This window comes from Macaca fascicularis, chromosome 11 (genome assembly GCF_037993035.2).
Source record: "Macaca fascicularis isolate 582-1 chromosome 11, T2T-MFA8v1.1".
In the NCBI taxonomy this organism is placed as follows: domain Eukaryota; kingdom Metazoa; phylum Chordata; class Mammalia; order Primates; family Cercopithecidae; genus Macaca; species Macaca fascicularis.
In genome coordinates, this window is record NC_088385.1 from 57,097,345 (window position 1) to 57,123,999 (window position 26,655).

Consider the following 26,655-nt stretch of genomic DNA (forward strand, 5'->3'; position numbering starts at 1 on the left):
CAATAAACATTATTCTAAGGTTCAGTTAATAGAACTCATGAGTTTAGCTTATTTTATGTGTCATGTTGACTTAAGAAGGTTTATGTCAATAAGGCTGTGATTAAAAATAATTCATGGCCAGGCACAGTGGCTCACACCTGTTAATCTCAACACTTTGGGAGGCTGAGGTGGGAAGATCACTTGAGCCCAGAGTTCAAAATCAGCCTGGGCATGATGGTAAGACTCCACCTCTATAAAAAATTTTAATAATTAGCTGGGTGTGGTGGTGGGTGCCTGTGGTTCCAGCTACTTGACAGGCTAAAGTGGGAAGATTGCCTGAGCCTAGGAGATAGAGGCTGCAGTGAGCTGTGATGGTGCTACTGCATTCCAGCCTGGGCAGCAGAGTGAGACCAGTCTCAAAAAAAAAAAAAAAAAAAAAAAAGTTACATTTGCTTCAGCTGTTTGACTTTTTAGTTTGAAAGTTGCTCTCATTATTTAAAACATTGCTGGTCACGGCGGTGGCTCATGCCTGTAATCCCAGCACTTTGGGAGGCCAAGGCGGGTGGATCACCTGAGGTCAGGAGTTCGAGACCAGTCTGACTAACATGGAGAAACCCCATCTCTACTAAAAATACAAAATTAGCCGGGCGCGGTGGCTCAAGCCTGTAATCCCAGCACTTTGGGAGGCTGAGACGGGTGGATCACGAGGTCAGGAGATCGAGACCATCCTGGCTAACACGGTGAAACCCCGTCTCTACTAAAAAATACAAAAATTAGCCGGACGTGGTGGCGGCGCCTGTAGTCCCAGCTACTCAGGAGGCTGAGGCAGGAGAATGGCGTAAACCCGGGAGGCGGAGCTTGCAGTGAGCTGAGATCCGGCCACTGCACTCCAGCCTGGGCGACAGAGCGAGACTCCGTCTCAAAAAAAAAAACAAAAAAAAAAAAAACAAAATTAGCCGGGCGTGGTGGCGCATGCCTGTAATCCCAGCTACTTGGGAGGCTGAGGCAGGAAAATCGCTTGAACTGGGAAGGTAGAGGTTGCAGTGAGCCAAGATCATGCCATTGCACTCCAGCCTGGGAAATACGAACAAAATTCCGTCTCAAAAAAAAAAAAAAAAAATTGCTCATCACTATATAATGGAAGTAGTAACATTAGTTGAAGAGAAATTGTTTCTTTAAAATATCAACATTTTTATTTCATAATTATTGGAAAAACTACCCATTTTTAAAATATTTTGAGCACTTTGACCAATTATTTACTGTAGTTTTTATTCAAAAGTCAAATTAAACACAAATCACTTTTTTCGCATAAATATAACTTAGTGAATTATAAAAAGGATAAGTCCAAACACATGCTGGCCTTTGTAAGGTTCTTGTGCAATGTAAATTTTTTAAATCTTTAATTAGGTCAGGTGGTTTTCAAAAAAAAACTTCAGGAGCCATGGTGGAATCCACGAACATCCTTCCCATCTCCATACAGCACCATCCTTCCTTACCGTCCTCCTTGCCGTTGGGAACCTTCTTCCGCAGGTCTCAACAAGCCCACTGAACCAGAGCTGCCACTTCCTTCACTGTCTAGGCTCCTTGGTCAGTGACTGGTCAAAGATGGGCCTGCTCCATATAAACAATTATATGGAAATACACAATGTAAGAAGGAGAAGTCCCTGCCAGCTCTTGTCTGCCCTTCCCCCAAACCAATTCTACTTCTCAAAGGTAACCTCTGTCAAAGTCTGGAGTATAAACTTTCTGATATTACCTATACAATAATAATAATTGCCACCAGATAGCACTATGTGTCAGTCACTGTACTAAGCACTCTACATATGTTATCTCAGTTTACCCTTGCAACAAGTCATGAGGTAGGTACCATCATGATGCCTATTTTACAGATGAGAAAACTGAGGCACAGAGAGATTGACACACAACATGCATAAATACAAACATGTTTTAGAAATACGATGGTTTCATGTTAATGTGCTGTTCAGCAATTATTTCTTTCCTCTTGGACATCTTCCCATCTCGAGGCATACAGATCTATCTCAACTTTTCAGAACCTCATAATATTTCATTCTGTAACAGTCTAAAACCTATTTAACGAGGCCCCTGTGGATGAACATGTAGGTTGCTTTTGCTTCTTCATTGTTATGAATAAGAATGCAACATACATGCTTGTACTACTGCCTACCTGGGGTGGGGTGCATCTACGGCATAAATTCCTAGAAGAAGCATTTCTAGTTTAAAAGGCCTATGCATTAAATTTTTAAACAGATATTCTGAGACTTCCCTCAAAAAAGTCACATCCATTTATATTTGAATCTTTCTCCACATTCTTGTCAGTAATAAGCATTATTTTTATTTTTTCCAATCTGATAGAAGATGTGTGAAAATGGTACATTATTGTTTCAGTTTTCACTCCTTTAATCATGAGTGAGGTTGAACATATTTTCAAATATGTGTTGGCCACTCAATACATTTACTTTTTTTTATTCTGAGACAGAATCTCACTCTGTCACCCAGGCTGGAGTGCAATGGCGTGATCTTGGCTCACTGCAGCCTCTGCCTCCTGGGTTCCAGTGATTCTCCTGCCTTAGCTTCCTGAATAGCTGGGATTACAAATGTGTGCCACTACGCCCAGCTAATTTTTGTATTTTTTTTAGAGAGAGGGTTTCACCATGCTGGCCAGGTTGGTCTCGAACTCCTGACCTCAGATGATCCTCCTGCCTCAGCCTCCCAAAGTTCTGGGATGATTACAGGTGTGAAAATCACCGTGCCCCCTAGCCACATTTACTTTTTTTTTTTTTTTTTTTGAGATGGAGTCTCGCTCTGTCGCCAGGCTGGAGTGCAGTGGTACAATTTTGGCTCACTGCAACCTCCACTTCCTGGGTTCAAGCAATTCTCCTGCTTCAGCCTCCTGAGTAGTTGGGATTACAGGTATCATGCCCAGCTACTTTTTGTATTTTTAGTAGAGATGGGGTTTCACCATGTTGGCCAGGATGGTCTTGATCTCTTGACATTGTGATCTGCCTGCCTCGGCCTCCCAAAGTGCTGGGATTACAGGCATGAGCCACCACACCCAGCCCGCCTATTTTTTCTTTTGTGAAGAACGAGGTCTCAGTATGTTGCCCAGGCTGGCCTCAAACTCCTGGCCTCAAGCTATCTCTCACCTCTGCCTCCCTAACTGCCAGGGTTACAGGTGTAAGCCACCTTGCCCGGCCACATTTATTTTTTTTAACATCATTTATAAATTGTTTATTATCTCTACAACTTAATTACTTTTTTAAAAATTACACAAGGACTTTCTGAATATCATGTGTAACTCCTTGTACAATTGGATTTGCCTCTCACAACAGCTGTCCTTTCCTGGTGTCTGATTCTTATCCAGATCTCATTAATATTCTTTCCAAACAAAAATGCTGCTTGACTATACAGATGAGAGCCTCATTTCTGTAGAGTTCCTTTTTGCAGGACACCCACCCCTGATTGCTCATTAATATTCTGAGCAGAGCACAGCCTTGTAAAAAGCCTGACTGACACTGACAGCCCAGGCATTGAGAGAGGATCACTGCTGCTACCCTCCACCACCCAGTCTAGTGCTTTCAGATAAGGGTGGCACTCTGAGTATCAGGATCACCTATGGAATCTGAACCTCTCATATGGAGTCCAAACACATTAATTTTTGCAGACCCAGACCCTAACTGCTCACCATCTAGACAGATAATGTCAGAATCAGGTACGAGTTTGAACCCCTTGAGCATAAGCCTGAGGACTGGTTATTGAGTACTAGCCATATGCCAGGTGCTTTACATGTTATCTCATTCCATTCCATTTGATCTTATTCGCTTAATTCTTACACTGCCATGAAGCTATTATTATTATTATTGTAAGAGACATGGTCTTGCTATGTTGCCCAGGCTGGTCTCGAACTCCTGGGCTCAAGCAATCCTCCCACCTCGGCCTCCCAAAGTGCTGGGATTATAGGCATGAGCCACCACACCTGGCCAGCAAATATTTATTATTCTCCTTTTACAGAGGAAGAAATTAAGGCTCTAGAAAAGTTCACACAGCTAATAACTGATAGAACTAGGATTTGAAACAGTCCCATAGACCGTAATGTCCATGTTCTAATGACATATTACAAACCACATCTTCCCGATACTTAGGGGCTGTCTGGACCAGTCTTATCCTTTAAGAGTCTTGAAACTAGGATTATTAAAGGCTGGGCCAGATGCTCCAGCCTGTTCCACATCTAAGCCAACTCTGCCCAAGGCTCCTTTGGGCTCAGGTCTACATATTGAGTCTACCACACACTTACTGGGTAACATGAGGAAAATTACTCTAAGCCCTAGTTTCATCACTAAAATGTTCTCTTAGTACACTGCTAAAATAAGTACTTAATAAACAATGATAGCAGTGGTGGTAATAAAGATACCTAACATTTATTGACCATTTACCACGTGTCAGATACTGTCTTAATTGTTTTGCATATATAACTTATTTAATCTTCATAGTAACACACTCAGAAGTATTACTGTCTCACTTTATGGAAGTGCATTACTGAATAATATTCAGATGAAGAAACTGAGGCCCAAAGAAGTTAAATAAATGTTAGCTCTTTTCATTTTTTAGGAGGCTGGCCTGGAAACAAAATGATCTCCAGCATGGAAAATAAACCAGAAAAGCAGTTCTAGTGTACATGATTATTTCAGGGTCAGCTTATTTCTGTTAAATCACCGATAAAAAGAGAATATCTCTAATGTAATCTCTGAGAAACTGATAGTTACTACCAGGAACACCAGATCTGATCAAAGACCTGACACCATTTCTCTGCACCATAAAGTCTAAATCTGTAAAAGTTGTATCTCTTAAGGATAAAATTTTAGGGGCGGGCACGGTGGCTCATGCCTGTAATCCCAGCACTCTGGGAGGCCGAGGCGGGAAGATCACCTGAGATCATGAGTTCCAGACCAGCCTGACTGACATGGAGAAACCCCGTCTCTACTAAAAATACAAAATATTAGCTGGGTGTGGTGGTGCATGTCTGTAATCCCAACTACTCAGGAGGCTGAAGCAGGAGAATTGCTTGAACCTGGGAGGCAGAGGTTGCAGTGAACCGAGATCACACCATTGCACTCCAGCCTGGGCAACAAGAGCAAAACTCCGTCAACAAAAAAAAAAAAAAAAAAAAAAAAAAGAAAGATAAAATTTTAGGCATTATCAACACATCAACACCTCTGTAAGTACTCTTAAGTTGGGCCAGGCACAGTGGCTCATGCCTGTAATCCCAGCACTTTGGGAGGCCAAGGAGGATAGACTGCTTGAGTTCAGGAGTTCGAGACCAGCCTCGGAAAAATGGCAAAATCTCATCTCTACAAAAAATACAAAAAAAAAAAAAAGTTAGCCAGGTGTGGTGGCTTGTGCCTATAATCCCAGCTACTCAGAAGGCTGAGGTAGGAGGATTGCTTCAGCCTTGGAGGTGGAGGTTGCAGTGAACCAAGATCACGCCACTATGCTCCAGCCTGGGCAACAGAATGAGACTCTATCTCAAAAAAAAAAAAAGAACTCTATGTTGAAGAGAATATAATTATAACCTTCCCACAGGGTTTCTATTACCTTATTCATTCATGTGAATATCTTAATCTTGTGCTTATGAATCCCAGATTAGTTTTTTACATAATTGTGGTAATCTTCACACATCTTATTTAGACAGGTAAAAGAGTAATCCCAGTTACAGCCTTTAAAAACTGACTTTGGGCCAGGTGCGGTGGCTCACATCTGTAATCTCAGCACTTTGGGAGGCCAAGGTGGGAGGATCGCTTGAGCTCAGGAATATGAGGCTGCAGTGAGCCGTGACTATGCCACTGCACTCCAGCCTCAGCGACAGAGCAAGACTCCATCTTGAAAAACAAAAACAACTGACTTTGGTCTAAAATTTGTAGATCATGAACAACCACCCAAGAACTTTGCTAATCTTCTTTTTTACCCCTTCAAATTAAAAAATTACTAGATCAAATCCAAGTCTAACTCCACCTCTCTCCCAATTAATAAAATTTGTTATTTGTTCATTTGGTTCCTTCCCGCCCTGTCCCAGCTGATCATTAACTTATTCTAAGGTCAAACATAATCCAACGAAGTGAGGTGTTCTTTTTTTTTTTTTTTTTCCCAGTAGTTTTTTTCCACACATAGTAAGAAAAATCTCTTTCGGTAAGTAGAAAAACAGATCATTAAGTCACTAACTTCAAATTCAAGGTAAAGAGTAGAGAAAAACATAGCTAATTAGAAAAATAATGTGGAAATTTACAATTGACCAAGACCATTACAACAAAGCACAGACTTTCTTTGAACAGCATATTTCTCCTTTAACCTTTGTACCCTTCCATACTTTAACATCAGATGCACTGAATACCAGTGCCTGGAACATGTAGGGGCTCAATAAATATCTGTCACATGAATGAAAAACATTGTTACACTAGTACTCAGTTGCCACACATCTCAACAAAGGCCCACCTACATAATTGAATATCTGCCTAGAAACTACATGCTCACAAGTCTTGCCAATTACATGCTTAATTAAGGCAAAGTTGTTAATTAAGGAGTCTTTACAATCTCAAAGCAAAAGAAACATATACGCTTATTTTAGGAAGGCTCCTTCTGTTAAAGATATAACTTTCTTATAGTAGCCCTTTGTCCTTAATAATTAATCAAGTTTTCTCTAAATGCAGGGCTTCTTAGTTTCACTTCTGGCCATTTCCAGGAAGGGCCTGGCTTCCATTCTCATCTGAAATTTTAGATGATGTGCTTTTTTTCAGGACTTACTCAATCTGAAGAGTCAGTTCAGATCAGTTTAACCAATCCCTTCAAGCAGGAGAATTAAAATGGGTTTACTGAAAAATGACTCTTCTCTAGGCAAATTCTTTAATTCTTCCTTTCTTTAAAAATCTGAGAAGCTACCACATAACAATGCCTTAATCAAGGACAAGTATCACTGAGGCTAGTCACATAAAGATGTACCAAATCACACAGCCACACAAGTGATAAAATTTGGCTACTTATCTGGACCAATGCTAGGCATCTTATTAAGAACTGGTTATAAACCTTTTTATAAGACAGAGTCTTACTCTGTCTCCCAGGCTAATTTTTGTAATTTTAGTAGAGACAGGCTTTTGCCATGTTAGCCAGGCTGGTCTTGAACTCCTGACCTCAAGTGATCCGCCCGCCTTGGCCTCCTAAAGTGCTGGGATTAGGCGTGAGCCACTGCACCTGGCCTGGTTATAAACATATTAATGTTACTGTTTCAATTGAATTTTAATGTTTAGCTTCTAAAAGCTACATCCAATTCGGGACTGTAGAAAACAGTTACTGAGAGGCATTTGCTGGGTAGTGGTCTTTCAGCTGGCATGGGAAAGATCATCAATGTCTTTGGGTCTCAATTTATTCATCTCAAAAACAGATATTGATTCACACAGGATGGTTATGAGGACTAAATGAAAGGATAAAAGCAAAAGTACTTTGAAAAGTATCAGCTACTACAGAAAGCATTATTTATTAAAAAAAGACTAACCAATGAAGAGAAATAGAAACTAGAACTAATTTGTTTTAATGTCTGGTTCAACTAGATGTTAATAAGAAACTTTTTGTTTAAAGCTGTTGCTGAAAATCTTTCTAATCAGTACACTGTCCTATTTCAGAGCATGTGTTAATAATAAGTATAATGAAAATCATTTCATCTTTTCTTGAAGATTCTAGATAGCTTCCTAATTTTTCTCCTAGAAAATGAAAACAGAAAAAAAAAAACTTCTGGTTGTTTGTGGATTCCAGTAATTGGGTTTTAGTTTTGCCACAGTGGCAAAACTAAAAATGTAATGGGAGTTGATAAACTAGTATAATCCAGAGTAACAACCTGGGAAGTAGATGGCTATAGTGGTAGTAAAATAGTGGCCTGGATCCTGGAAACACCTTGGAAAACTTGCACTCAGATGGAACTGAATCCTGGTTGTCACAGTATCCAAACTTTTGTCCTGCTACCTTCCGAACTCCTCAGAGACTACTACCTGATTTGAACCCAGATGGACCGACATCAGCTATTGTCCAGTAAAAACAATGCAACACTTTGGATTGCAAACCAAAACAAGACTTGTCCAAATGAAAAGTCTATCCAAGGCTTATTCATTCATTCAACAAATGTTTATTGAGCATTTACCAAGTCTTTGGCAGTGTTCCAAGTGCTGAAGACGTAATGTTAAAAATGACAGACAAGGCCGGGCATGGTGGCTTACGCCTGTAATCCCAGCACTTTGGGAGGCTGAGGCAGGCAGATCACGAGGTCAAGAGATCAAGACCATCCTGGCTAACATGGTGAAACCCCGTCTCTACTAAAAATAAAAAAATTAAAAAAATAAATAAAAATTAGCCGGGCATGGTGGCGGGCACCTATAGTCCCAGCTACTCGGGAAGCTGAGGCAGGAGAATGCCGTGAACCAGGGAGGCGAAGCTTGCAGTGAACCAAGATCGCGCCACTACACTCCAGCCTGGGTGACAGAGCAAGACTCTATCTCAAAAAAAAAAGAGTAACTGGAGTTGTGGTAGGAACAGGGACACAAACAGCTTCTTTAGGCAGTGATCAGAGAAGGCCTCATTGAGTGAATGACATTTGAACTGAAACCTGAGTGATGGGGAGAACATATGCAGCCAGTAGGGTGAAGAGAATAGATGGGGTAGTTTTCCAGGCAGAGGAAAGCAAATGCAAAGGCCCTGAGGAGGGAATAATATAGCTAGGGAATGAGCGAGAAGTATGCGATGACACAGAGGTGAGTAGTAGTCAGATTAAATAAGGATTTATAAGCAATGCTAAAAGATTTTAATTTTATTCTATGTGTGATACAAAGCCAAACATTATTATATAAAAGTGTGTTTGCAAGATCAGATATATTTCATGTACTAAATGAGTACTTTGGCCAGGTGCGGTGGCTTGTGCCTACAATCCTAGCACTTTGGGAAGGTGGGGTGGGCAGATCACTTGAGGCCAGGAGTTTGAGACCAGCCTGGCCAACATGGTGAAACCCTGTCTCTAATAATAATAATTTAAAAAAAAAATTAGCCAGGCATGGTGGCACATGCCTGTAGTCCAGCTACTCCGGAGGCCTGAGGCATGAGAATCACTTGAACCCATGAGGTGGGGGTTGCAGTGAGCTGAGATCGCACCTTTGCACTCCAGCCTGGGACAGAATGAAACCGTGTCTCAAAATAACAAAATAAAATAAATGAGTTCTAAATTGCTTATATGTGCATAATGACTACAAAATGAAAAGGAAGGGAAAGATTCTCATACCTACAAGGCTTATAATCTTACAAGAAAGCAGTAACTTATAAATAGTGACAACATTAAGTAAGGTAAGAAATGAAGCAAAAATCAAGTGTTAAGTAAAGACTGGGGAGGGAGCCAATGATACAAGTAGAAGAAATTAGAAAAGGCTTTTTTTATTAAAAAAAATTTTTAAAAGGTAGCATTTGATTTGGGCTCTTAAGGAAAAGGATTTCAACAAGAGTGTGGGGAAGGGGAGGAGCATGAGGCTGTGGGAACTGCATGAGCAAAGGCACAGAGGCAGGAAAGAACTGGGCAGGTCCAGGAAACAGAGAATTATTGTAGGGTCACAGTGCCAGGTGGGTGGGTAGTGTTGTGGGAGATAAGCCTAAAAGAATAGGCTGTCAGAGTCGGGGTGTGGGTGTCTTGAAGAGCATGTCAGAAAGTTAGACTGAATTTACTTAGGCATTGTCTCCCCTTAAGTTTGTATATAAATCTCTTGAGGTACTTGTTAAAACTTCAGGTTCCCAGGCCTATCCCTCAGACACACTGATCTGCAGGTCTAGTGGAACCTGAGACTGTACCTTTTTAACCAACGCTAGGTAATTCTACCACAGCCAATTAGAGGAACAGTATTTTGAAAATCAGTGCTTTTTTTTTAATGACAACTCTGAACTGCAAGGGAAAAACTGAAGCCAACTCTAAACATTGCTCAAGGACTCTGGCAAAAAAAAAAAGAGGGAATCTGAATTAGAAGACTGATTAAAGAGCCCTTATCACTCCTGGGGCAGAATCAACCTAACCTGGGGATTGATCTAAATATGGGTGGAGAAAAGTATTAAAGTGGTAAGGACAACCTCAAGCTTTCTTCTTAGTGAAACTGGGTGTATGCAGATGCATGGCGCACAGGGACTATCCACATAGCCTAACAGGTAGCTGGAAATACAGATCAGGAGCTCAGATGTACAAAGGCATTAAACATACTGGTTTGGTACTCTAAAGTAAGTTCAATACAAATTAAAGAATTAAATATAAAGAGTAAAATGGTAAAAATCAGAAGGAAATGAAAGTGAGTATTTAACCAATCTCTGGATGGTGGAGGCCTTCTAAACATCACAGCACCAGAAGAAATCTCAAATTTAAAAATCCAGGCTGGGTGTGGTGGCTCACGCCTGTAATTGTAACACTTTGGAAGGCCGAGGCGGGCAGATTACCTGAGGTCAGGAGTTCAAGACCAGCCTGGCCAATATGGAGAAACCCTGTCTCTATACTAAAAATACAAAAATTAGCTGGGCATGGTGGCGTGTGCCTGTAATCCCAGCTACTTGGGAGGCTGAGGCATCAGAATCACTTGAACCCTGGAGGTGGAGGCTAGAGTGAGCCAAGATCGTGCCACTGCACTCCAGTCTGGGTCACAGAGTGACATCCTGTCTCCAAAAACAAAAATTAAGTAATAATATACTACATACAAAATTAAAAGGCAAACTAACTGGTTAAATATTTGACCACAGGACAAAAAATTAATATTCTTAAAATACGAGAGTTTATACAAATCACAAAGAAAAACACTAAGAATGGTTCTGTATGAAGTAGAAGAAGTTGTTAAATAACTTGCCTTGGAGATGTATACCCTCTAGTCACAAAATGAGACATTTTTCACATACATTGTAGACAATGGAGTTTTGTGGCATAGATCAGCAGGGCTCCTATGATTTTATCTTACCCGTTTCCAAGTGTCAGTCTATGGGAAGGCCTAAAAAAATACCAATCTTCTTGACTTCTTTTTTTTTTCTTTCCTTCCCCCAACCCCCAGAGCAAGAATCCCATTCAATTTTTTTTTATACTTCTATTTTCCTGAAAGTTAAAGAGCACAAACAAATTAAACTGTCCCCAAGCTTCCCTTGCTACTCTGGTGGAAATTGCCTTTACTGCATCCAGTCTTTCCTCAGGCTCTATATATCTAAAATGAGGTGAAAGGTTAGAGATGAGACAGAAGGTAATTCCAGAATGCCTAGTGAACAGCAGTAGCTCCAAAGGCATCCTTTCAGCGCAGAGGTTGTCCAGTCTTGGGGATCAAAAGCCCAATCCTTTCATTTTACAGACAAGGCTCTGAGTCAATGAATGAATGACTTGTCCAAGATCACCTGATTGGCCGATGACAACATGAAGTTGGGAATCCTGACTCTCAAACAGCACCCTTTCCATTCTGCAGTACTGCTTCACTGATCACAAGCTTGGCCCCTCAAAACAATGGGCATTTATAACACCACAATTTCAACTTCTATATACTTTCCACTTTATCACTCCCCTCACTCTATTTGGTCTAATAAAAGCCTGTGCTTCCCCCACAAAACGTTCCAAATAAAAGAACACCAAACAAAAAAACCAACATAATTAAAATGTTAATACCCAAATAAAAATGGGAATGGGATTAACCCAAACATACTTCACAGAAGAAACAGAAATGAATGTATGAAAAATGTTCTCTCTCACTAGCAAAGAAATACAAATTAATTCACTTCTGCCTATCAAATTAGAAAAGATTAAAAAAGAATACTCAGGCCGGGCGCAGTTATTCACGCTGTAATCCCAGCAGTTTGGGAGGCCAAGGCGGGCAGATCTCCTGAGGTCAGGGGTTTGAGGTCAGCCTGATCAACATGGTGAAACCCTGTCTCTACTAAAAAATACAAAAATTAGCCAGGCGGGCTGGGCGCGGTGGCTCACGCCTGTAATCCCAGCACTTTGGGAGGCTGAGGCAGGCGGATCATGAGGTCAGGAGATGGAGATCATCCTGGCTAACTCGGTGAAACCCCCTCTCTACTAAAAACACAAAAAAATTAGCCGGGCGTGGTGGCGGGCGCCTGTAATCCCAGCTATGCGGGAGGCTGAGGCAGGATAATCGCTTGAACCAGGGCGGCCGAGGTTGCAGTAAGCCAAGCTGGCGCCACTGCACTCCAGCCTGGGCAACAGAGTGAGACTCCATCTCAATAATAATAATAATAATAATAATAATAATAATAATCAACGTTACCAAGGCTGCACTAAGACGGGCACTCACAATCACTGCAGTTGAGAATGTTAATTAGTCTAATCTTTACGAAAAGCAATTTGGGAACAGGTTTAGTATTTTTAAGTTTTCACACCCCTTGACCTGGTAATTCAACTTCTGGGAATCTAATCTAAGGAAATAATGAGTGATTTGCACAAAGATTTATGCATAAATTTGTTCTCAATTTTTTTGCATTTAATGTAAAACCAAAACACAATTCAATTATGCAACCTCAATACAATAAATTATTAAATAGATTACAATGGATATTAAATAATCATTAAAATGTTTTCAAAAAATTTTGATGCTATGAAAAATAATATAAAGCAAAATATCTACTGTAACAGTATGAGTTCAATTACCTTTGCGTTTGTGTGTGTGTGTGTGTGTGTGTGTGTGTATCCAAGAAAACAAAACCACTGAAATATATCAAATGGTAAATCTCTCTGGAACAGATTATGGAACATGGGTTATTTTGTCTTCTTTACAATTTGTTTTTTCCACGTTTTCTTTTTTTTTTTTCTTTTCTTTTTTTTTTTTGAGATGGAATCTTGCTTTGTCACCCAGGCTGGAGTGCAGTGGTGTGAGCCTGGCTCTCTGCAACCTCTGCCTCTTGGGTTCAAGTAATTCTCTCGCCTCAGCCTCCTTAGTAGCTGGGACTATAGGCATGCACCACCTCACCCAGCTAATTTTTGTATTTTTAGTAGAGATGGGGTTTCATTATGTTGGCCAGGCTGGTCTTGAACTCCTGACCTCAAGTGATCCACCTGCCTCAGCCTCCCAAAGTGCTGGGATTACAGGCATGAGCCATCACACCGGCCTGGTTTTTCCACATTTTCTATAATAAACATATACAATTTTTATTTTACAATAATATAAATATCTATAATTTTTATTTTTAAATGTGTTGGTATATATGAAAATAAAATAAGAATTATATATACAATATGAAAAAGTTTTTTAAAAAGATAAATTTTCAGGCCATTTACATGGAGGTGATAGTGGAAGTCATGGAAATAAATCAGATTACACAGGGAGAAAGTATAGTGAGAACAGGACGCTGAGCAGGTCTATGGCGAACCCGGCATTTCAGAGAAAAAAGACTGAGTTAATGGAGTATGGGAGTAAGTGGTTGGATTAGAAAATGCAGAACCAGATAGTAGTCATGTCAAGAAAAGCAAACGAAAGGAAGAACTAGACAAGTTGTTCACTTGGTCAATTATTACCAAGGGGTAAGAAAAAGGACAGGGAGAGGCCATTAGAGAGAAACCACTGGATACTATGCATGGACAGACAGCTTTCCTGTAGCGCTGGAAGCCAAATTTTTGCTCGGAAGCCAAATCTGAGCAAACGTTAAATGTTTAGTAAAACTGACTATGAAATAAATAAGTCCCAGGGCATTAGCTTGAATTTCAGTTTATGGAAAAAGAAAAAAGATTGTGGAAATCTAAAACTAAGTAAAATGGATATTGGGACTAATTTATGGGTAATGAAACAAAAAATGGCAATACTCTGTGCAAGACAAAACATATTTGAAGGACGGTAAAGTTTTCCATAACATAAGCTCTGTTACAGAATAAGTAAGGGGGAAAATAGATCCACACTTGCTATCAGAAATACAAAAAAGTTGCATCTTTTTTTCCCCTAAAGATGAAAGTTCTTAGTTTCAGGGTAGTAGTATTAAGAAATTATTTAAAAGAAAATCCAAAGAATGTAAAATTTTCATGGTATCTTGTTAACTTCTTATAAGTGGACACGGGAATTCTCTAGAAAATTTTCATATGTCAAAAAATCATCTGACATGTTGAATAATGGATTGCTTGTTAGGTCAAACTCCATCCTTTTTATGAAAAGAGGTCTTCAGTAGCACAATAATTTGAGTCTTGAGGACTCTGCACCCAGCTTCAGAATAAACTCATCAGTACGGTCCTACCAAGAGTATCATCCACCATAGAATATTAACTCCACAATCATTAAGTAGAAACTACTTCATTTGCAACCACTGGTTTCTTAATAACCTGAAGAGGCTGTGTTAAGTAACCTCACCTGGAGATTACTGTATGCAATCTAAAATGAAGTACCTTAATTTTCTATCCAAAAAACATACAGCAAAAGACAATAGCAAACTTAAAAAACAATTGCCTTTTCTAATGGAAATTATTGACTTAGGACTCAAGGTATACATTTTCCTATCTGCGGAAAGGGTACAATCTAATTTAAAAGTCATCTATCTAGTAGTGTATAGAATTAACCATGCCTGAAACTAGTTTCACTGTCAATTTAAATAATAACAAATTCTTCCAATTTGTGGTTAGGTGGCCTATTATGCCAAAGATGTCTAATGAACTCCCACACTCTCAATATTCTTTTGTGTCTGTGTGTGTATGTCTTTGATAAATTTTTTTGGTACAGGGGCTCTAAGTTAATTGCAGTTAACCAGTGAAAAATACCAGAGAAAATATAAGAATTTGAAACCTGAAGAAACAAAATTATAGTTAAAAATTATACTTAAAATTATACTTAAAAACAGTCAAAATTATACTTAAAAACATTCTTCCCCACCCACCTATCTACCCTGTCTTCCCCACCAAAGAAAAAAGAAAGAGAAAAACATTTTGAGGGCACCTTAGCAGGAAAAAGGATCCCCTGTCACCCAGATGTGAATTGTTTTGGCTCCTGAAGCTTTCTCTTAGAATTATTAGGTTGAAATTTAGCCCCACCTTTAACCAGAGTCTGGAACAAAGCTTGAGTGTACCAAGTTAAAGTTATACAATGAGGTAATTTTTACAAAATGGCACTCCTTTGCTAATGTTGCCAATATACTGTTCTCTTCCCAGGGACTGATAACACTTCCCAACCCAATATAGAACAGTGGAAACAGATTCAACTGTTTACTAAATGCCACATTAACAACAGGATCTAATCCCATTTTCCATAGGCCATGGAGTTGGAGGAAGGCAGGGTAAGAAATATGAAAGTGATATAAATACATAGATTGAAGAGAATCACTCATTATTACTCAGAGGTTTTTGTTTTTTGAGGAAAAGCAGAAGAGAGAATTAAAAAACAAAACAAAACACCTATTTTCCCTATGCTCCTACAGTACCCTGGGTTGACCTCTAGTATAGAAATGACTTCACTAATACCATAAATTGTATGTGGATCTGTCTAACCCATTTGATTTTAAGTTCTTTTAGGGTAAAGATGTTTGGCACTTTGGATCCACAGTAGGATTCACATGAAAGGCACTCAATATTTTGTCCAAAGAATGAAATAAGTTCCTAAACTAATGACTTAGTACATTATATGTTGTTCTATCAATGCAAAACAAGAAAACATAAATGAACACGCACTTTTTTTTTGCCTTCTTTCACGCCAACTCTACAATTTTTTGAAGGTCTATCTAAATCGTGATCATCCTGCATCCAGGCTGTATCTCTACAGGAACTCAGAACATGTTTGTTGGGGGTCTGTTCTTTTGTGTCTACATCATACCTCAGAAGAAAGGATTGGTGTTATTTCATGGCTCCTGAAATATTTAGCATTTGTGAATAGTATTGGTAACTAAGCAGATAAAAGGTACTCTGTTAAACCATTTAAATCAAGAGCAAAAGAATACTTACTGCAAAAGAAAACTTCTCCCCAAAATGGGCATTGTCTTAAAAACTGATAACTCCCTAAGTACCTTTGACTAACCTGAAAAGTCAAGTCAGTTGAACCATCTGGATTAGGCAGATCTGAATGGATTAGACTTTTTTTTTTTTTTGTAGAGACAAGGGTCCTGCTAAGTTGCCTTGGCTGGTCTCCAACACCTGGGCTCAAGCGGTCCTCCCGCCTCAGTTTCCCAAAGTGTTGGGATTATAGGCGTGAGCCACTGCGCCCAGCCAAGGCAGACTTTTGAAGGCTGGAATTAGGTGCAAGACAACAGTAGTTCAAATATCTCTCACCAGGATCAGCTAAACTGTTCTTGCAAGCATCAGTAAGGAGGCTAGGAAGGGTGCCAGATGGTTCGTTCCTAGCAGCTACAACTTCAAGCTTTTGTATATGTAGCCAGGGGTGTACAATTACCTTACATTAACATCTACATATGTCGGGGGCAAGTGCCAGCGATATATACACGATAGCGATTCGGGGATGACACATCGGCCGCAAGGACTGCTATATTCTCAACACTCCTCAAAAGGGTGTAAGTGTCTTAAACAGAGTTCAGCTGGCATAATGGAAGGGGAGAAAAAATCGAAAAGAGAGGGAATGGCTGAAAACGAAGGAAAAAGAGCAGTTGAGTATTAGAGTATTTCCCTGGAAGGAGGGTATTTGGAGTTTTAATGAATTGCCACCTTCCTCCACCACACCAGAAAGTATACAGTTAGAATGGAGTGTTCTCGGTGGGAGAGGACGGGGTATTTGCAGCTCCCGCCCTTGGCAGCAAAGGCTCAGCCCGACGTAAGCGCTCCCCACCACAGCGCAGGCCCCAGAAGTGAAGAAAGAACGGAGGATCAGCGTCCCTCGACCCCTTATGTCGAGGGGAAGGGACTCACACTCTTTGCACTCCCCCCGCCCCAGAAGTCGAAGGAGAAAGAGGGTGTGGAGAGAAGCCGGGGTCTTCGCGCACTCTCCGGCTGTGGAGAGAGAAGGCCCTTACCTGGCTAAAAGCCGCCTTTCCTCTGCGCTGCTACCAGCCCTGTCACAGGTCCCGGCGCTCTACCTAGCGCACCTGTCGCCACCAAGCTACTACACCTACTGCTCCTGCGGCCCCGCCCCGGACCCCGCCCACCACCGCGGGGGCGCGCACGGCAGCCCGCCTCCCGTGCGGCCTCGGGCTGAGCGTGCGCGCCACCGGCGGCGTGCCCGGCGCTGGCGTCTGCTCCAGTCGCTCTGGCGGCGCGGGGCGTTGGCGATGGGAGAGGCTGGCTGCAACCCCGGGTCTCGTCTACCTCCGCACGCCTTTCTCTGAAGGAGACACGCACTTGCACGACAGGGGGTTTGTGCGACTCTACTTTGGCCTTAACTCCTCTAACTCAAAGTTACCGCAGTTTGACTCTGGAGCCACTCAGGTTTTTCCTAAGCTCAGCTGTAGGCCAGCTAGGTTCCTGGTGCTTTGGGGGTAAGTTCTGTGCAGGGAGGGTGTTTTAGAGGAGGCTGTGTGGTGTAGTGGAAAGAGCTGTACATTAATCCTGAAAATGGTTTGACAAGGCGGATGACATCCAAGTTCTCCAACAGCTGTTTTTACTCCTCCACTCAGAATAGGAGCTGTGCTAATGGTTTGGAGACTGTCAATTGGCCTAGCACTTGGCCATCCTGCCACCAAAGTCTTGTCCCAGTTCCGTACCAACTGCGTGATGCGTTTTGATAGTATCCTTCTTTCCTGTACCTCAAGCATAGTAGGGTTTCAGACCACAGGTTTTCTGAGGCTTTTCTGAATTCATGCAGCTTGATGCGTATTAGTCGGGGCTGCTCGTGGGAAAACGCTTGCAATTACACTTCCCAAAGAAGTTGATGAGACCGGGCGCGGTGGCTCAAGCCTGTAATCCCAGCACTTTGAGAGGCCGAGACGGGCGGATCACAAGGTCAGGAGATCGAGACCATCCTGGCTAACCCGGTGAAACCCCGTCTCCACTAAAAAATACAAAAAAAAAACTAGCCGGGCAAGGTGGCGGGCGCCTGTAGTCCCAGCTACTCGGGAGGCTGAGGCAGGAGAATGGCGTCAATCCGGGAGGCGGAGCTTGCAGTGAGCTGAGATCCGGCCACTGCACTCCAGCCTGGGAGACAGAGCGAGACTCTGTCTCAAAAAAAAAAAAAAAGAAAAAAAAAAAAAGTTGATGAAAATGTGTAAGGAGAAGAGAGATTTCCAACAGATGATTAATATGCCAGCCAGTTATTCCCTTCTTCCTTCAAATATCCAGCCTAGACTGATTTCTGGATAGGTATTGTAGAAATAAAAATTTCAGACAAAACAAACTTAGATTTTGAATCGGACAGCAGTCAAAACCAGAAGAGGCTCAGACACCCCTGCTCTAGCTGCCCAGGCATCAGACTTTTTAGGCTGAACACGAAAGTAAAGAAATTTGATTGGCTACAGCTAAGTGTTTGCCTTATTTGGATATGGTCACACGGGAGATCCCTAATTATATAACCACTTGGCTGGTTGTCTGTTTGTGATTGGTTAAAACTCCATTCTTAATCAGGCACAAGGGGCCCAGCGCGGTGGCTCAAACCTGTAATCTCAGCACTTTGGGAGTCTGAGGCAGGCGATTGCCTGAGGTTAGGAGTCCAAGACCAGCCTAGCCAACATGGTGAAACCCCGTCTCCATTAAAAATACAAAAATTAGCCAGACGTGGTGGCAAGTGCCTGTAATCCCAGCTACTCGGGAGGCTGAGGCACGAGAATCACTTGAGTCCGGGAAGTGGAGATCGCAGTGAGCAGAGATCTTGCCACCGCACTCCAGCCTGGATGACAGAATGAGACTCCGTCTCAAAAAAAAAAAAAAAAAAAACAAGGAATACCTCTAAATTTTGGGTTGCTTTCTGGGTACAAAAACAACTCCAGACCAATGGCTTGCTACTTATTTTGCATTAACAGTATCAAGTATCAAGACTCCAGCGAAAGTGGCAGGTAGCATGGGAACGTTAAAGAGCATACGATATCAATACAGGATAGTACTCCAGAAAATAGGTTACCCTGCATGTGGCGTTCCCTCAGTAGATGTCTCCCCTCCCCCCAATATTTTTTTAGCTCTGTGCTTTAGTGGATGCAAAAATTCCTTGCTTGCCCAAAGCCTCCCTTTGAAGATAGAGCTAGCATATATGCTACAGCTGGCTTTTGCCAGTTTGCAAGGTTGATTGGTAAATTTTCAGGTATTTTATGAGCCAGTTCATAAGCACAACAATTATTAGAAATCAAATTATATAAGCTACAATTAAATTATCTTAAAAATAAAAGTAATAAGCCAGGCATGTTGAGTCACATTTGTAATCCCAGTGCTTTGGGAGGCCAAGGCAGGAAGATGGCTTGAGGCTATAAGTTTGAGGTTGCAGTGAGCTATGATCCCACCACTGCACTCCAGCCTGGGCAACAGAGTGAGACCCTACTTCTAAAAACTAACTTTTTAAATAAAGGTAATAAATACTAAAAAGTCATCACTTTGTGGTTTTTTCCTTCATTTTACTAATAATTCTGCTCTTGGGGTTATTTGTCCATTGTATCCCCATGTGGAAATACTACATATGTTGTATGCATGTCTTCCCAACTCCATTCAGAAATGCCACATTGGTAGAATGAAATTGGCTGTAATGGGAGTATTTACACCATGGAAGTTGGCAAATGCAACAAGTCAGGGCCTGATTTATTGTTTTGTTGATTTTTCTAGACGAAATGTTAGCAAACCTTTTGTGTAAACAGCCAAATAGTAAGTATTTTAGGCTTTGTGGGACTTATAGTCTCTGTCACAGCTACTCAGCTCTCACTGTAGTGCCAAATGTGTCAAAGTAGCCACAGACAATACATAAAGAATGGGCATGGGCCAGGTGCAGTGGCTCATGCCTGTAATCCTGGCACTTTGGGAGGCCCCGGCAGGGATCACTTGAGGCCAGGAGCTAGAGACTAGCCTGGCCAACATGGCAAAACCCTGTCTTTACAAACAAATACAATAAATAGACAAAAAAGCCGGGTGTGGTGGTGTGTGCCTGTAATCCCAGTTACCTGGGAGGGTGAGGTGGGAGGATGTCTTGAGCCCAGGAGTTGAAGGTTGTAATGAGCCGAGATCACACCACTGCACTCCAGCCTGGTCGACAGAACAAGACCCTGTCTCAAAAAACTCATAAGCCTTTATCTAATAGTGAAGGGAACAATAGAGTTGAGAGGGAAAAATGGAGTAGATAGGGGAAATGTTTACATACATGATACAGTGCAACAGGAATAGCAGAACATATTGCAAAAGAAATTATATCAACATATTTAATAATCTTGGAAGAGAATGGCAAATATGCACTATAATTGATGAGGCATCTACATACTGGAAGAAAATTACCTAGAGATTTATCTCCAGTACACAGTTGAATAAGCTGTACTGGTAAAGATATTTGTTGCTTTAAAAGAATTAGTGTCAGCTGGACATGGTGGCTCATGCCTGTAATCCCAGCACTTTGGGAGGCCGAGGTGGGTGGATCACGAGGTCAGAAGTTCGAGACCAGCCTTGCCAACATGGTGAAACCCCATCTCTAAAACTAAAAATACAAAAATTAGCTGGGCATGGTAGTGTGGGCCTGTAGTCCCAGCTACTCGGGAGGCTGAGGCAGGAGAATCACCTGAACTCTGGAGGCAGAGGTTGCAGTGAGCCAAGATCGCACCATTGCACTCCAGCCTGGGCAACAGAGTGAGACTCCATCTCCAAAAAAAAGAATTGGTGTCTGCCACCCACAGATTATATTTCTACTACATTATTGTCTCTTTTACTTTTTTTCTTTTGAGGCAGAGTCTCGCTCTGTCCCTCAGGCTGGAGTGCACTGGTACGATCTCGGCTCACTGCAACTTCCGCCCCCTGGGTTCAAGCGATTCTCCTGCCTCAGCCAAGAAGCTGGGATTACAGGCATATGCCACCAAGCCCAGCCAATTTTTGTATTTTTAGTAGAGACAGGGTTTCACCATGTTGGCCAGGCCGGTCTCAAACTCTTGGTCTCTAGTGATGCACCTGCCTTGGCCTCCCAAAGTGCTGGGATTACAGGCGTGAGCCACCGCGCCCAGCCGATATTGTCTACTTTATATGTGGCTTCAGTAATGAATATTTGAAATTTAATAATGAATAGTTGAAAGTAAACTGCATTTTGTTGTAATGGTGCTTTTACGATAATGGGAAGAAAGACTGGAGTGGCTACAGATTTGTTAGAAAAATTTCCTAATGTCATCATTTGGCTCTGTTACCAATTATAATTCAGTATCTGAAATAATTCAATCATTTAAAAATATTCTGGATAGGCTGGGCACTGTGGCTGATGCCTGTAATTCCAGCACTTTGGAAGGCTGAGGCAGGCAGATCACTTGAGGTCAGGAATTCAAAACTGGCTTGGCTAACATGGTGAAATCCTGTCTCTACTAAAAATACAAAAATTAACTGGGCATGGTGGTGCACTCCAGTAGTCACAGCTACTTGGGAGGCTGAGGCAGGAGAATCACTTGAACCCAGGAGGTGGAAGTTGCAGTGGGCTGAGATCGCGCCACTGCGCCCCAGCCTGAGACAGAGTGAGACTCCGTCTCAAGAAAAAAAATATTATGGATAAAATTTATTCTGTTTACCACCAACCTAAAAAAAGGAAACAGCTGGAAATCGTAGCTAAATAACTTGAAACTGACATTATTAAAATTGGCCAAGTACTTAGGTTGAGATGGGTGGGCATGTACTTTACCAACCGCCAATGCTACATGGCACACATATCCTACATTATAAATGCATTTTTCTCATTATTTTTATTCTGGCCTGGCAACAAGATTAGCTAATATTAATTTCTTGCAATACCTTACTTTAATGATTGATATTCTTCACGAATTTTCATTACTTTCAATTGCACTGCAGTTAAGATCAACTGACATTCAGAAAATTAAACAACTAATAGAATGCACTGCAGAAACTTTGGAAAAGTTAAAGATTGTCATTAGCATGAATCTCAAGTTGAAGATATGGTTAAGTCATCAGTTTAAAGTCATTCCATTTAATTTTTTTTTTTTTTTTTTTGAGACAGGGTCTCATTCTGTTGCTCAGGTTGGAGTGCTGTGGCACAACTCACTGTAACTTCAAACTCCTGAACTCAAGGATTCTCCTGCCTCAACCTTCAAGTAGCTGGGACAACAGGCACATGCCACTACACCTCTCTAATTTTTAAAAACCTTTGGTAGAGATGGGGTGTCACATGTTGCCCAGGCTGGTCTTGAACTCTTGACCTCAAGCGATCTTCTCATCTTGGACTCCCAAAGCACTGGGCTTACAGGCGTGAACTGCCACACCCAGTCAAAAATAGATTTAAACCTCTGCCTAAGAATGTATTACTAAAAAGTAATGAATATATGTCTTTTATTAGAAACATCATTTTAAGTTGTTTTGATTTGTGAAAATCATCTCCCTGGACTTACAAAGAACTACCTTCACTGTGGAAAATAATATCATTTAAGTGAAATTTTAAAACATGTATTTTGAATTATTTCCTTCCTTCCTTCCTTCCTTCCTTCCTTCCTTCCTTCCTTCCTTCCTTCCTTCCTTTCTTTCTTTTGAGATGGAATCTCGCTCTGTTGCCTAGGCTAGAGTGCAGTGGCGTGATCTTAACTCACGGCAACCTCCACCTCCCAGGTTCAAGTGATTCCCCTGCCTCAGCCTCCCAAGTAGCTGGGATTACAGGTGCCCACCAACATGCCCAGCAAATTTTTGTATTTTTAGTAGAGACAGGGTTTCATCTTGTTGGTCAGTCTGGTCTCAAACCCCTGATCTCAAGTGATCTGCCTACCTCGGCCTCCCAAAGTGCTGGGATTACAGGTGTGAGCCACCATGCCCGGCCTTGAATTATTTTCAAGATTTTGCAAGTAATAATGTAGAATCAACAAAGTTACAATCCCTGCAATTATACAAAAAGCTAAAAAGATAGCATTATTGCAATCAATAGTGCTAAAGCTGAAAGAAGTTTCATTTTAATAAGTTTGTATGAGATTGAAAAATGGTAATGGATGAGGAATGGTAGTTTAATAGTAGATCACATGTCAGACTTAAGGACAAGAAATATATTGGAAAAAGATTAGCAGATTGAAAGTATCAAATGATGGTTGAATTGCCATCATAAATTGGCTGAGATAGAAGAGTTTGGAAAGATTACTGAAAGCTTGTGGAATCAACTGGCTGTGTGGAATTCACAAAAAGAGTATTTTATACTTATTATTTGTAAACTGTAAGCTACACATGCTTTATATTAGTAACATTTTTATAGATTTATATAGATAGGTATAGATATGCACACATTATTTCCCCGGGGAGCTGGTTGTTTATTAGCACATCAATGAGTAGTATATATTTTTAGGGGTAACGTGAAGCTCAAACAAGAAAATGTATGTAAAATACTTGGCATTGCTTACTACAGACTTGATAATAAATGTTAACTCTGTTCCCACTTTCCACCCTACCTGCTTTGTTCTTTCCTGGACAAGTTACTTAACCTTTCAACCATAGTTTCATAATGGGAATTGCAGGTTCAATCCTAATTGACTTTTGGGGATTCAATAAAATGGCATGTCTTACTTAGCTGACAAACTAGGAGCTTAAATTACTGTTCCTCCTTCTTCCTTTAGTATATAAAGGTATAATTCATTAAGCATTTGATAAAATGAAACTTCCGCCATGTCCTTAGGAATAAACCAAAGAAAAATGTTCCAAAATTATTAATAGTTAATAATCCCATATATTAAGTTATTTATCTGAATCTTGTCTACTTACTGACAAACTTTTTTTTTATTTCAGTTTATAGTTATAGTTGATCAATCAGATGTCTTTTTGTGAGGTAAACATTCTTTTTTTTATTTTGTTCTTATTCCTGGCAAGCTATGATGGATAGGTAAACATTCTTTTTTTTTGAGAGAGTCTCACTTTGTTACGCAGGCTGGAGTGCAGTGGCACAATCTCCGTTCAATGCAACCTCCGCCTCCGAGGTTCAAGCGATTCTCATGCCTCAGCCTCCCGAGTAGCTGGGATTACAGGTGTGCACTACAATGCCTAGCTAATTTTTGTATTTTTTGTAAAGACAGGGTTTGGCCATTCGCAGTGGCTCACAGCTGTAATCCCAGCACTTTGGGAGGCCAAGATGGGCGGATCACCTAAGGTCGGTCGGGAGTTTTGTTTTTTTTGTTTTTTGTTTTTTTGTTTTTTGTTTGAGACGGAGTCTCCCTCTGTCGCCCAGGCTGGAGTGCAGTGGCACAATCTTGGCTCACTGCAAGCTCCGCCTTCCGGGTTCACGCCATTCTCCTGCCTCAGCCTCCCGAGTAGCTGGGACTACAGGCCCTCGCCACCATGCCCGGCTAGTTTTTTGTAGTTTTAGTAGAGACGGGGTCTCACCATGTTAGCCAGGATGGTCTCCATCTCCTGACCTCGTGATCCGTCTGCCTCGGCCTCCCAAAGTGCTGGGATTACAGGCGTGAGCCACCGCACCCGGTGAAGTCGGGAGTTTGAGACCAGCCTGATCAACATGGAGAAACCCCATCTCTACTAAAAATACAAAATTAGCCGGGCGTGGTGGCACATGCCTGTAATCCCAGCTACTCAGGAGGTTGAAACAGGAGAATCACTTGAATCTGGGAGGTGGAGGTTGAGGTGAGCCAAGATCACGCCATTGCACTCCAGCTTTGGCAACAGGAGCAAAACTCTGTCAAAAAAAAAAAAAGAAAAAGAAAAACGGGGTTTCATCATGTTGGCCAGGCTGGTCTTGAACGCCTGACCTCAAGTGACTTGCCTGTCTCGGCCTCCCAAAGTGCTGTGATTACAGGCATGAGCCACCACACCTAGACTGTAAACATTCTTGAAAAAATATTGTTTACCTTAGATTATAAACTTGAGAATAAGATCTGTTTAACCATATTCTCTCTTCTGCTTACCTTCCATAGTTGGAAGAATTAAGTCAACCAAAGAGTACTATCCACTTCCAAATTATTTTTTACTTTTACCAAAATATGAACTTCTGGGGGGTTTTGTTTGTTTGTTTGTTTGTTTGTTTTGAGACAGGGTCTCACTCTGTTGCCCAGGCTGGAGTGCAATGGTGTGCTCATGGCTCACTGTAGCCTCAACCTCTGAGCTCAAACAATCCTCCCACCTCAGCCTTCTGAGTAGCTGGGACAGGGTTTCACCACCTGGCCCAGGCTGGTCTCAAACTCTTGAGCTCAAGTGATCTACCTGCCTTGGCCTCCCAAAGTGCTGGGATTACAGGTGTGAGCCACTGCACCCATGAGATCTCTTTTTTTTTTTTTTTTTTTTTTTATGGCTGAATAGTACTCCATTGTGTATATGTACCACATTTTCTTTATCCATTCATCTGTTGATGGACACTTAGGTTGCTTCCAAATCTTGGCTATTGTGAATAACAGTGCTGCAATAAATAGGAGAGTGCAGATATCTCTTTGACAAAGTGATTTCCTTTCTTTTGGGTATATACCTAGGAGTGGGATTGCTGGATTGTATAGTAGCTCTATTTTTAGTTTTTTGAGGAACCTCCAAACTGTTCTCCGTTGTAGTTGTACTAATTTATCTTCCCAACAACATCATATGAGGGTTCCCTTTTCTCAGCATTTATTATTGCCTGTCCTTTGGATAAAAGCTATTTTAACTGGGTGAGATGATATCTCATTGTAGTTTTCATTTGCATTTCTCTGATGATCAGTGAATGATGTTGAGCACCTTTTCATAAACCTGTTTGCCATTTGTATGTCTTCTTTTGAGAAATGTCTGTTTGGATGTTTTGCCCATTTTTAATTGGGTTGTTAGATTCTTTTTTCCTATACAGTTGTTTGAGCTCCTTGTATAGCCTGAGAAAATATTTGCAAATATTTTTATCCTATTCTGTGGGTTGTCTCCTCACTTTGTTCATGGTTTCCTTTGCTATGCAGAAGCTTTTTAACTTGAGGTGATCCCATTTGTCCATTTTTGCTTTGGTTGCCTGTGCTTGTGGGGTATTACTCAATAAATCTTTGCCCACTTCAATGTCCTGGAGAGTTCTCCCAATGTTTTCTTTTAGTAGTTTCATAGTTTGAGGTCTTAGATGTAAGTCTTTAATCCATTTTTATTCGATTTTTGTATACGGTGAGAGGTAGGGGTTGTTTCATTTTTCTGCATATTGGATATCCAGTTTTCCCACCACCATTTATTGAAGAGACTATCTTTTCCCCAATATGTGTTCTTGGCACCTTTGTTGAAAATGAGTTTTCTATAGATATATAGATTTGTTTCTGGATCCTTTATTCTGTTCCATTGGTCTATGTGCCTGATTTTATGCCAGTACCATGCTGTTTTGGTTACTATAGTTCTGTAGTATCATTTGAGGTCAGGTAATGTGATTCTTCCACTTTTTTTTTCTTTTTGCTCAGGATAGCTTTGGCTATTCTGGGTCTTAAAATATAAATTTTAGAATTGCCTTTTCTATTTTTGTAAAGAATGTCATTGGTATTTTGATAGCATTGCATTGAGTCTGTAGATTGCTTTGGGTAGTATGGATATTTAAACAATATTGATTCTGCCAATCCATAAACATGGAATATATTTCCATTTTTTCATGTTATCTTCAATTTCTTGCCTCGGTGTTTTATGATTTTCACTAT

General features: G+C 41.0%; 1 protein-coding gene across 6 annotated transcripts in view; it reads right to left on the reverse strand.

Annotated features, from left to right (window-relative positions):
• The window catches only part of LIMA1 (LIM domain and actin binding 1), a 106,078-nt gene extending 88,984 nt beyond the window's left edge, over positions 1-17,094 (reverse strand). For all 6 annotated transcript variants that reach the window (XR_012420242.1, XR_012420241.1, XM_074006819.1 and 3 more), the window contains exon 1: positions 16,969-17,094. The gene's annotated coding sequence lies outside the window, so the exon portion shown is untranslated. The remainder of the gene's footprint in view (positions 1-16,968) is intronic.
• Between the last annotated feature and the right edge of the window lie 9,561 nt (positions 17,095-26,655).